Here is a 13,983-nt window from a genome sequence, read left to right as displayed (position 1 = left end):
AAGGAATGACATCAAATTTGTGTTCTAACTAAAGATACATCATACAACAAAAGCAACCTTATAAACTTAATGCTCTAGCTAACATCTCTTTAATGTCATTTACGGAGTAGGTGTTCCCCTGTCTACAGGTGTTGCATGAATGTTGGAGTTCACCACTTCCCTTTACATTGATTTAGAAGCTAAGGTGACCTCTGGTCTCCCAATAGACATTGGTTTCTGTACAGTGGATGAATTCTGCATGGTAATTCTCCGTCTTGTAAAAGAAGGTGGCATCTGGTCTTTGTATTGATGAACAATTTACAACAATAATTTAGGTCTAAAGGTGACCTCTCATCTCCTTATTGATAATTCATTAAATTTTATCCCTACACTCTCTACCGTGGATTACTTTGGTCTCTCTACAGTGGATTACTTTGGTATCTCCACTTTGTAAAATGAAATACGGGGCCTCTGATTTTCCTTCTTAATTAACAAAATTATTACGACACATATCCAAGACCTAAAACGAACTCTGGTTTACCTACAATAGATGATATTTTATGATTCTTCATCTTAAAATAACATTAACGGATCTCTGATCAACGTATTGATTTACAGAGTTAATAATTACTACATCAATTTAGATCATAAGGTGACCTATGGTCTCCTTTTGGATATTCCACTTAAGGTGACCCTTGGGTCCCCTACAGTAGATGACTTTTTTGAATCTCCATCTTGTAAAATGACATTAAGTCACCTCTGGTCTCCGTTATTAGTTAACAAAAAATATAACGACATAGATCGATTACCGAAGGTGACCTTTGGTTTTCCTACAATGGATGGCTTGTCGGGAATCTCCATCTTGTAAAATGGCATTAGCTGACCTCTGGTTAACGTATTGATCTTTGAATTAAATCTAAACCTTTTTGAAGCTAAGGTGACCTCTAAATTCCTTTAAGATATTCCTCTTATAATGACCACTTGGTTTCTCTACAGTAAATGGCTTCAGGTAAATGTATATCTTGGAAAAGAAGGTGACATCTGGTGTTCGTATTTATTAACAAACTATTACATTAATTTAGGACATATCGGGACCTATCATCTTGAAATTCCATTCAAGCTTACCCATGATCTAACAAATGGATGACATCTAGTGAGTATACATCTTGTTTAATGACATTTGGGGACCTCTGGTTTCCTATTAATAAACAAAATTATTGCTACATTAATGTAGGACATAAGGGGACCTCAGGGCTCCTCATGGATATTTTACTAAATGTGACTTCTGCTCTCCCTACAGTAAATGCCTTATTTGAATCTACATCTTGTAAAATGACATTAGGTGACCCCTGATTTCCGTTATTAATTGACAAAAATATAAAGACAGATATCGCTTTCAAAAGGTGACCTTTAGTGGATGGCTTCTAGGGATATCCATCTTGTTATGACTTTAGCTGACCGTTTTTATATCAAAATTATTTTATTGATGAAGGACCTGAGGTGACCTCTGGTCTCCTTGAGCATATTTTTACTTCAGGTGACCCCTGATCTCCCTACCATGGCTGAATACCTATCATGTAAATGACAAAAGGTGACCTCTGATCTCCCTATAGATAAGGAAAATAAACCTTTAATTGATAGGGGACATGAACTGACCTCTGGTCTCCTTATGGGTGTTTCTGTAAATGACATACGTTGACATCTGGACTTCATGTCATTTTAAGAAAATTAAAACTACATTGTCTTTAGACCCAGGTTGACGTCTGGTAGCCTATTGGGTGATCCCTGGTCTTCCCACTGTCGATGGTTTTGGTAAATCTTTACCTTGTATATTGATATTTTGTTAAACCTCAGGTCTCCATATTGAATCAAAGAATTGCAACGTCAATCTAAAACTATTGGTGACCTCAGGTCCCCTTATCGATTTTTTACTTAAGGTGTCCCCTGGTCACCCTTACCGTGAATAACCTTAGTGAATCTCCATCTTGTAAAATCATCAAAGAATGGATGAACACTGATTAATCTCCATCTGCCGACCTCCAGTTTCCGTATTGATTTACAAAATCACTACGACATTTGTGTAGGAAATACATGTAAGGAGGTGATTTCTCTTTCTCTCATGATATTTCAATTACTACAGTGGATGACCGGTAGCTCTCAAACCTGTAAATTGACATAAGGGGACCCCTGGTCACCCTACAGTGGATGACCGGTCATTCTCTATCGTGTAAAATGACACAAGGTTAACAAAATCATCACGACATTTGTGCGTGAAATACCTGTAAGAAGGCGACTTCTCTTTCTCTCATGATATTTCTGTTAAGGCGACCCTGGTAACCCTACTGTGGATGACCAGTAACTATCAATCCTGTAAAATGACATAAGGTGACCCCTGGTCACCCTACAATGGATGACCAATGACTCTCCATAGTGTAAAATGACTTAAGGTGACCCGTGGTCACCCTTCAATGGATGACTGGTGACTCTCTATCCTGTAAAATGAAACAGTAAATGACCAGTGACTCTCTATACTGTAAAATGACATAAGGGAACACCTGGTCACCCTACAGTGGATGACCAGTCACTCTCCATAGTGTAAAATGACATAAGGTGAACCCTGGGCACCCCTCAGTGGATGACTGATGACTCTCTATCCTGTAAAACGACATACGGGGACCCCTGGTCACCCAACAATAAATGACCGGTGTCTCTCTATATTGTAAAATGAAATAAGGTGACCCCTTGTCACCCTACAGTTGATGACCGGTCACTCTCCATAGTGTAAAGTGACATAAGGTGAACCCTGGGCACCCTACACTAATGACTGGTGACTCTCTATCCTGTAAAATGACATAAGGTGATCCATGGTCTCCGTATTGATATAAAGAATTAATACAACAGTGATAAAAAAAACTTAGGTTACCTCTGATCCCCTTAGGCATATTTCAATTAAGGTGACCCCTGGTCTCCCTACGTTGGATGGCTTTGGTAAATCTTCACCTTGTATATTGAAATATTTGTTAAATCTGGTCTCTGTAATGACTCAAAGAATTACAACACGTATCTAAAAAAATTGATGACGTCACTTATTCATTTTTCACTTAAAGTGACCTGTGGTTATCCTACAGTGAATAACCTGAGTGAATCTTCATCTGTAAAATGATCTGATGAGGTAATACCAGGTATTCAAAGAATGGATGAAGACTGATTAATCTCCTTCTGCAAAATGCATCAGCCAACTTCCAGTTTCGGTATATATTGATTTACAAAATCATCACGACATTTGCGTATTAAATACATGTAAGGAGGTGACTTCTCTTTCTCTCATGATATTTCACTTTAGGTGACCCCTGGGCACCCTACAGTGGATGACCGGTCACTCTCCATCGTGTAAAATGACATAAGGTCCACATAATCATAACGACATTTGTGTGGGAAACACATGTAAGGAGGTGACTTCTCTTTTTCTCATGATATTTTTGTTAAGGTGACCCCTTGTCACCCTACAGTGGATGACCGGTAACTCCTTATCGTGAAAATGACATAAGGTGACCCCTGGTCACCCTACAGTACACCATCCACTGCAGAGTTACCAGGAGTCCCCGTATGTCATTTTACACGGTTGAGAGTCACCGGTCATCCACTGTAGGGTGACCAGGGGTCACCTTATGTCATTTTACACGGTTGAGAGTCACCGGTCATCCTCTGTAGGGTGACCAGGGGTCACCTTATATCATTTTACACGATGGAGAGTCATTGTTCATCCTTTGTAAGGTGACCAGGGGTCTCAGTATGTCATCGTACATGATGGAGAGTCACCAATCATCCACTGAAGGGTGGTCACCCTACAGTGGTTGACCGATGAGTAACTTTCCATTGTGTAAAATGATATAAGGTGACCTGTGGGCACCCTGCAGTGGATAACTGGTGACTCCCCATCCTGTTATATGACATAAGGTGACCCGAGAGCTCCGTATTGATATAAAGAATTAATACAACAGTGATAAAAAAAAATTAGGTTACCTCTGGTCCCCCTAGGCATATTTCAATTATTCATCGTGTAAAATGACATACGGGGACCCCTGGTCACCCTACAGTGGTTGACCGGTGACTCTCCATTGTGTAAAATGATATAAGGTGACTTATGGGCACCCTGCAGTGGATAACTGGTGACTCTCCATCCATAAAGTGACCCGAGATCTCCGTATTGATATAAAGAATTAATACCACAGTGATAAAAAACTTAGGTTACCTCTAGTCTCCCTAGGCATATTTCAATTATTCATTGTGTAAAATGACATACGGGGACCCCTGGTCACCCTACAGTGGTTGACCGGTGACTCTCCATTGTGTAAAATGATATAAGGTTACTAGTGGGCACCCTGCAGCGGATAACTGGAGACTCTCCATCCTGTTATATGACATAAGGTGACCCGAGATCTCCGTATTGATATAAAGAATTAATACCACAGTGATAAAAAAACACTTAGGTTTCCTTTGGTCCCCCTAGGCATATTTCAATTATTCATTGTGTAAAATGACATACGGGGACCCCTGGTCACCTTACAGTGGTTGACCGGTGACTCTCCATTGTGCAAAATGATATAAGGTTACCTGTGGGCACCCTGCAGCGGATAACTGGTGACTCTCTTTCCTGTTATATGACATAAGGTGACCCGAGAGCTCCGTATTGATATAAAGAATTAATACAACAGTGATAAAAAAAACTTAGGTTACCTCTGGTCTCCCTAGGCATATTTCAATTATTCATCGTGTAAAATGACATACGGGGACCCTTGGTCACCTTACAGTGGTTGACCGGTGACTCTCCATTGTGTAAAATAATAAAAGGTTACCTGTGGGCTCTCTGGAGTGGATTACTGGAGACTCTCCATCCTGTTATATGACATAAGGTGACCCGAGATCTCCGTATTGATGTAAAGAATTAATACAACAGTGATAAAAAAAAAACTTTGGTTACCTCTGGTCCCCTAGGCATATTTCAAATAAAGGGGCATGGTCACGATTTTGGTCAAATTCTACTTTTCTATTTTTTCTATTTTAATTATTTAGAATGCTTTCGGCATGCATTTCCAATGATCAAATGAAATTTGAGTCATTGTGGAGTTAAAAGCAAGATACAGAGCTAAGAATTCTTTGTAATTTAAACAACGCTCGTGCCCTGTTTTTGTTAACATAGGTTCAATATACAAGTAAAAAAAATTGTAAACCTGATTTGTCTATCTTTTAATTTATTTTAAGCATAAATAAACAGTTTCTATCGTTTAACACATTCATTTGAGGTCTAAAATTCGAATTTTCACTTTAACATTTAAAATATAAACAAACGCTTTATTTACTTTGCAAAGAAGTTCAAGTTCTGTAACTTGTTCACAATTCAACAAATTACACTCAAATTTCGGTTGCTTATTAAGAATGCCTTACTGAAGCATTGTAAATATTTAAATAGGAAAAGTGATTTTTGACCAACATCGTGACCATGCCCCTATAAGGAAACCTCTGGCTTTGGTAAATCTTCACCTTGTATATTAAATTATTTATTAAATCTGGTCTCAATATTGACTCAAAGAATTACAACATCAATCTAAAACCATTGGTGACGTCACTTATTCTTTTTTTTTTACCTAAGGTGACCTATGTTTATCCTACAGTGAATAACCTTAGTGAATCTCCATCTTGTAAAATAATCTGAGGTAACACCAGGTAGTCAATGAATGGATGAAGACTGATTAATCTCCAATTTGCAAAATGCATCAAATGACCGGTGACTCCCCATACTATAAAATGACTTAAGGTGACCTCTGGTCTCCCTATAAATAAAAATTATTACTCCATTGATATCAGACCCACGTTGACCTCTAGTCTCCTTGTGAATGTAATTTGATATTTAGCCTTCTTACAGTGATTGACTTTTGGTGAATATCCATCTTCAAAACTACATTAAGGTGACATTTGGTCTCTCTATAGATTCACAAATTATTACTTCATTGATCTAGGACCTAAGATGGCCTTTGGTGTAATTTTGAAAAGTTTACTTAAAGTGACCCATACTCTTTAGACTAACAAAATCATTATATTGGTTAAAGACCTAAGGTTACCTCTGGTCTCCTAATGGATATTCCACTTAAGAGGACCCCTGTCTTCCTACAGTGGCTGAATTATGTTGAAGCTCTCCACCTAATAAAATCTTGTAAAATGACATAAGATGAACTCTGATCTCCCTAAAGGTGAACAGCATTTTTATTTGATTGATTAAATACCAAAGGTGACCTCTAGGCTCCTTACAGTGGCTGACTTCTGGTGAACCTCCATCTCCAAAAATGACAAAATGTGATCCCTGGTCTTTCTATAAATTATCAAAATTATAACAACATTGATAAAGGACCTATAGTGACCTCTGGTCTTCCTTTGGATAATCTATTTAAAGTGACCCCTGAATTCTGTACAGTGGATGCCTTCTGGTGCAGCCTCCTTTACACATTTTTTTAAAGATAGAGTTGGGTGGTGAACGTTAAAGCATCAGATCTACCTTAAATTTTATAAATTATGTTTTAATCTATAAACTTTTATTTGGTCAAAAAAAATTCCATATATATATAACTTGGTTTATATATATATATATATATATATATATATATATATATATATATATATATATATATATATACCCTTAAAAGTTGAATATTTTTCTATATCTTTTTGTAGAATTTTATTATAAAGGAGATCAATATGATATAAAAATGGTCACGACCATCGAGCCTCCTTAATATGTGACCTCCGGTCTCCCTATAGATTAACAAAAAATTATTACTTCAGTGATCTAGGACCAAAGATGAACTCTGGTGTCATTATAAATGGTTCACTTTAGATTAACAAAATTATTTAATTGGTTACCTGTATTCTTTATTGGTGTTCGAAGTAAGGTGACCACCTAATGTTTTTCAAAGTTAATATCTGGATGTGTCAGTCTTAGGATAAAATCTACTCTGGATTTAATTTTTTTCTAATACTCAGACTGGTTTTATACAGGGTTGATACACTGGTGAAAATATACGATTTATTTATGATCTTATGTCTTATACAGAAGTCAAGAATATCCCTGGATTACTCATGCTTATTGACTTTGAAAAAGCCTTCGATTCAATTTCATGGTCATTCATTTCTAAGGTGTTACTTTTTTGTGGATTTGGAATTCATATCATCAAATGGGTAAAAATTCTCAATACAAATTTCAAAGCGGCTGTTCTCCAAAGCGGCTTTCTGTCGCAACAGTTTGAAATACAGCGAGGATGTCGTCAGGGTTACCCTGTAGCCCCATATCTTTTCATTATTTGTACTAATTAAACAAAATAAAGATATTAGAGTCATTTTTGTGCATGATAGAGAACATAAAATATCCCAGTATGCAGATGATACATGCCTCATCCTTGACGGTTCTGCTTCATCTTTATTTAATGCTTTCGAAACTTTAGAATTATTTTCAAAATTATCGGGGTTGAAAGTTAATAGCTCAAAAACAAAAATTATATGGTTTGGTTCAAAAAAAATTTCATCTGAAGTCTTTCATCACTCTAGAAAGTGAATTTGTATTATTAGGTATTCATTTTTCTGTTGACTTGGAACAAATTCCAGAATTAAATTATAATATTCAAATTCCGAAAATCTCTGCACTCATCCAACAATGGGAAAGGCGAATTCTTACTCCCATAGGAAGACTTACTGTACTTAAAAGTCTTATTATTCCAAAAATAAACCATTTACTTATTTCATTACCAAATCCAAGAATAGGAACAATTAATTTTTTGAACAATGATTTTTTTTAGATTTATTTTGAAATCCAAGTGTGATAAAATTAAACGCTCAGTCGTGACACAAAACCTCTTTGCAGGAGGTCTGTATATGGTGAACTTGAATAATTTTATAACTTCTTTAAAGTGTTCTTGGATACAAAGACTAGTGCAGGGGGGACAATCTTGGTTGAGTATTTTTAAAGCAGTGTTTGGAGATATTGTGTCTGGATTTTTGGATTTTGGTGATGTTTTTATTGAAAATCTTTTGAACAACTGTACCAACACTTTTTGGAGAGATGTTCTGAAGTCATGGCTTATTGTATTGAATGCACATTTTAACCAAAGTCAAATTTCAAATGATTACATAACATATGCTTCAGTTTGGTTTAATTCTAAAATTAAGGTGGATAAAAAGCCTGTGTTTTATTAATAATGGTACAGAAGAGGTGTAAAAATTGTGAAAGACTTTTTATATGAAAATGGATCATTTCTATCAAAATCTGATTTTGAAAAGAAATTCAATTTTGAAATATGTTTTATGCAATACAACAGTATGATCAGTGCTGTAGCAAAGTTTGTAAAAAGTTCAAAGATCTGTAAGGAAACCCACAGCAATATTATTGGTCCTTTTGTTCCTTATCATTGTGCTGAAATTCTTTTATACAAGAAATGTACCAAGCATATTTACAAACTAATTAATGAGAGGGAATTCCACTATTGTAAAAAGAGGATATCCTGAATTAATTTTCAGATTAAATTTCTGTAAGGAAACCTACAGCAATATTATTGGTCCTTTTGTTCCTTATCATTGTGCTGAAATTCTTTTATACAAGAAATGTACCAAGCATATTTACAAACTAATTAATAAGAGGGAATTCCACTATTGTACAAAGAACAAAGAGGATATCCTGAATTAATTTTACAGGATGTGTTTAAAATATGTTTCAATGTCACAAAAGACTTTCTATACAATGGTTACAATATAGAACATTACATAGACTTCTTCCAGTTAAAGCTTACTTGAAAAAAGCTAAATTAGTTGATAATGACACTTGTACTTTCTGCAAGAGTGAAGTTGAAACCATTGAACATATTTTCACATCTTGTCCTACTGTACTTGCTATCTGGAATAGTTTGAGTATGCATATTTACAATACTGTCTCAAATAGAGTTGGTTTAAATGTAATCAATATATTATTCGGAGAGGCTCCTCTCTCAAAGTCAAATTTAGTCATTAACTTTCTAATTTTCTAATGGATATAGAAAAAAAAGAAAGTAGATTTACATTCTTATCTTTACTTGTAAAAGAGTTCCATAAGTGCTCATTCATACACAAAGAAGATGGGGGAATAGGAGGCGCAAATGCCAATTCGGATTAGTACTAAAAATACAATTTTAAATTTATTTTTCCCCAATTAAATCAATTCAAATATATTATAATACAACTTTGCAAAAGCAAAATTTCTAACTATAATCAGTTTTTGATATATTTAACAATAAATAAGAAAAAAAATATTGTCGGAAATTTTGGTTGTATCGAACCCGTAACATAAAAACCCTAGATATTATATAAGGTTAGCTTATGCCAGGTACTCTAACCACTGAGCCAATCCAGACACAACAAAGTGGGCTTTTTAAATATTATGTGTGACTAAGGTCACGAACTACCGGACTTGTATTATTTTTTCAAAACGTTCAAGTGTTGGGATACAAAATGATATTTTTAATGTATAGGGGGTCATCTCTCCACGTTTTTGTTGATTGAAATCGCTTTTCCAATAGACCTTAATTAGACTATGAGAAAAATATGGATCACAGACCCACTCTTTAAAAGAAAATGCCTTGAAGTTCTAAACAATGACAGTATTTGCAGGTTTTGATACGTATACGCCTGTTTGAGTCAACATATTCCAAGTATTGAACATACCTATAGGTTAAAAATCAATGATTCGTTAAATATATATTGTTTTAAATGATTTTAAAAGAACCCATCAGATTTATTGATACTTTAATTTTTCAGTAGCCTGTCCGATCGCGTATGGGCATTTCACACGCCTTATCCACCCATCTTCAAATTTTGGAGAACTATTTTCGGGTGACCCAAGGTGCTAGTTGAGCGTACGTTTTATCCTTCCGCGGGAAGCAGAACCTTCTGCAGGAAGCTTCCAGATTATGTAATGGTGTTTGTTACATAAAATGAAGTGTTTAGCGTATACGCTGACCGCTTAAAAAGTATGAATTGGAGATCGCTGAAAGAAATTTAATTTACATTTGAATAGCTAAGGACAGGACTCATCCTATTGTGAATTCAACATGCATAAAACGACTAAAAAGTCTATAATGTACATTCTGTCTCAAAATTAATTTGTCGTATCAATGATTACCCATAACAATTTAACAATCTCATCAAAATTAAGAATTAAACCTTTAAAAATCACTGCCGATGTAGTTTTTTTTTTACTGTTTTACTTGGATGGATTTTGATAAGCAATAATTGAGTACTCATTGATTGTTTTAAAATCATTTTTCCTTTTCGAACAAAATAATGATGCTGACACCTAATAACATATCTTTAACTTAAGAAATTTAAAAACTTATAATAACTTGTACAAAATTTAGGTATTCATTTTATATTCAAAAAAAAATAAACATTAAAGGACATCAAAAGAAACATCAAATCAGGTTTATGTATGTCTCTCCAATTACATGTAACTTTGCATTATTACCAATTTTCCAACTATAATTTGATCTACATTTCGAAACTCTATGAAGCTAACCGCTTAAAAATTGTTGTGGCAGTTATTTATAAGCCTGCATAGATATTTAGCAGAGAAATATTGAAGGTTTAACATTGCATTATACCAATTTTTAAAAATTCATTAATGATAAGATCCATTTATTCTTCCTCGTGTCTCTCATTGTAGTGTGATTATTTGGTACTTCACCACTTAACGATACAAAAATTCTAACAGTCAAACTCCACAAGTTTCAAAGTTGAGAGTTAAAAATACATAAAAAAGGACTTTGGATATGCTAATTGTTGGCATTAATAATTCATTTTCATATGAAGGCAAAAAGTTTGAATTATCAAAAATATCCTGAAAGTGGCTTAATTATATGCCAGTTTTAAGTTTTAAGGTCGTACTATAGAGTATTTTAAGCCTAGAACCTCGTCGTTCGTGTCATAGATCACAAATGTCCTATATGCATGTATATAATATGAGTCTGCAAGGGGGGGGGAAGTTACCAATAATTTCTCTATGGAAACAGATCCAGTGTCGATCAGGCATTGCTAATAAAGGATATGCATGAACGTGTGTTAATGAGTCCTCATTTAAGAAAATAGAATAATTCATTATAATACCAAGTACATAGTATAAGGTTGCCCCGAGGTGAAAATGTGAAAATATGATCAATTTTAGAGGAACTAGTAATTATAATAATTGTAATAATTTTTATTTAAAAATACTAAATATTTGATAAATTCTTGTATTTATCATATTGAAAATTTTGAATTTACTGGGTCGGTGTAAATTTACAAGTTGTCATATTGATGTTTACATCCAATTTTCTGTTCTTTGTCGCTGTTTGTCATTGCGCATTTCTATTGAAATGAATTTTAGGGGTTATAAAACAAAATTAATGCATTTTTGTTTTCAATCATTTCGCGATGTTTTGTATATTAGCGCAATATAATGTATTTTATACATGTATATAACAGCGTAACTCTAAAGTTCAACAATACCACAAAATAATTATCATTTCCAATAAAATTCAAACACTCAATTCGATGTATTCATTCATTCCACTTATTGAAAATCGCATACAATGTATTTTGTTAAGTGAAATTCATTTGTCCAAGTGTCAAGGAACATCAACAATGCGATCAATATAATGCGCTTGAAGCCATGGAACGAAATACCCATGTTCATTGTAATACTTATATAGCGAAACTTGACTTACAATGGGATAATGTTAAACGTTTTAAAAGTGGCGGAAGTTTACTTATCACATTTTTAACCTTCAAAATAATTTAAAACAATTTAATTTGATGTACGTAGCGGAAAATTTTAAAAATTAATCACATGTTTTACATGCAGGTAAGAAGGGCCTGATTTTTTTCTGAAAATAAAATAAAAGGCGTATTGCAAAATAGGCGAATTAGTCCCTTTCCCAAAAAATCGATCAAATCGTGGAGAAAGGTATTAAATGGGAACATGGTTGAAACATTTTTCAAAAGGCGTAATATCGCAAAAAGGGCGTATTAGCACCTTTCAAAATGGCCAAATGACCCTGAGAAAAGCTTTTTAAAAAAAAATTTTTTTTTGCATTTTAATGCGTAATAATAGGTTTCCAAAACCAAAATGCATCATAAAGCGAAAAGAGACGTACTATCGCAAAAAGCATTATAGACAGAGTATTTTACTTTAACCTGTATATATTTCATTGTACATTGAAGCAGGTACATGTGTTTACATGTAACGTCATAAATTCTTTGTCCGACTAAAGAATATTTCTTTCAATTCAAATTAATAGCTTAATCTCAGCAATCAAAACGCAAAATTTTACACTTGCTAAATCAGTCTATAAGAAGCGTATTGTTACTCTTATTGGTATTTTCTACAGGCCCAATGATAAAACAGGATTGTGTTTTTAAGAATGAAATAATAGAAAATATAAAAGATTTGAAACACCTTAGAACAATTTTTCAAGTTCAGAGTCTATCAAAAAAGCCCAAAAAATTTAAAAAAAAACAACAAAACAAACAAGGCCATGTATGGGGTCAGGGGTCACCAGAAAAATAAAGCAAACTGTCGACTGTCAGCTAGATCTTTTCGATAAAGTTGAAATGCCAGTATTATTATATGGGTGTAAAGTATAGGGCTATGAATGTACAAGTTATAGAACGTATTCATTTGAAGCTTTTGAAACAATTATGTAAATTAAAAAAGTTGTACTCCATCAAATATGGTTTATGGAGAAACTTGAGAGTTTCCCTTATTTGTCAGTACTTATTCTAGAATGGTTTCATACTGAGTTACTTGCCACTGGTGTGTTCTTTATTCTACCTATTCATCCTTCTTTCCATCTTCTTTCTATTCTTTTTGTTTCTAGTGCTGCTGTTTCTGTCGTTCTCGGACAAATCTTGCAGATTCCACAGAACAGCTGTTTATATACAGAACCCTTGGAGTACGTAGTTCATTCTACGAACAAACTGCAAAGTGAATTTCAACAATTAATTAAGATCACAAATTAACAAATGATTTCCGCAACAAAAAAACATCATACGTACACTGACTTAAATATACTATATAAATAGTGCCTGTTTGGGAAGGTAACAGTTGAAATTGACACTCCGAGAAAACCATTGTCAACCGACGCGAAGCGGAGGTTGACAATGGTTTTCGAGGGGTGTCAATTTCAACTGTTATCCTCCCAAACAGGCACTATTTATTTTGTTATACTGAATGTCTTAATTTTTAAGAAAATTTTACTGCTTTTATATAGGAATAACGTGAATTCTACAGCGAACCGTACGCGCATAATTTTCGCGCATGTAACATTTTTTAATGTTACCCGTTGCTAAGTGCGTTGCGAACGCTGAGGGTAATAGAAAATATTATTAACTGCGTCTTAACCAATCAGATTTCAGTATTTAACATGAAAGTATAACAAAATTAATTAACACTCGAATTGGTAGATACATACAATGTAAAAGGTAACTCAATCACGACGAGCTTCATCTGTCCCAGTGTCAAGCATTAAGAGGGAAATTCAGTTTGAATGGGATATACAATACTATGTACTTGCAAAATAAAAAAAGTGACTGAATTCCAAAAGTCACATTTTCATTCAATTTCAATTTGATTTGTTTAGCGAAAGTAAAATTGAGGTTCATGTATGCAAGTTCATCTTATTCTTTTTGAAAAAATTCAATTTTCTTTTAAAAGTCCCTTTTTGGGGGGTAAATTATCATTATTCAATTGTCATACATGTATGAATTTATTATGAGGTGTAAATTACACTCGACTGAATAAAAAAAAATAGGTTAAAAACAGAACAGGTATCACTTTATTATAATATTTAATGCAAAAAAGTATTTGTCATAATAAAGAATTTTTAAATGCTTTATTATAAAATTAATGTGATTGCTTACAACACCTTGCATCTTTGAAGGCGAGGGCAGTGACAG

This window comes from Crassostrea angulata, chromosome 3, assembly GCF_025612915.1.
Source record: "Crassostrea angulata isolate pt1a10 chromosome 3, ASM2561291v2, whole genome shotgun sequence".
NCBI lineage: Eukaryota > Metazoa > Mollusca > Bivalvia > Ostreida > Ostreidae > Magallana > Magallana angulata.
This window is presented reverse-complemented; position numbering follows the sequence as displayed.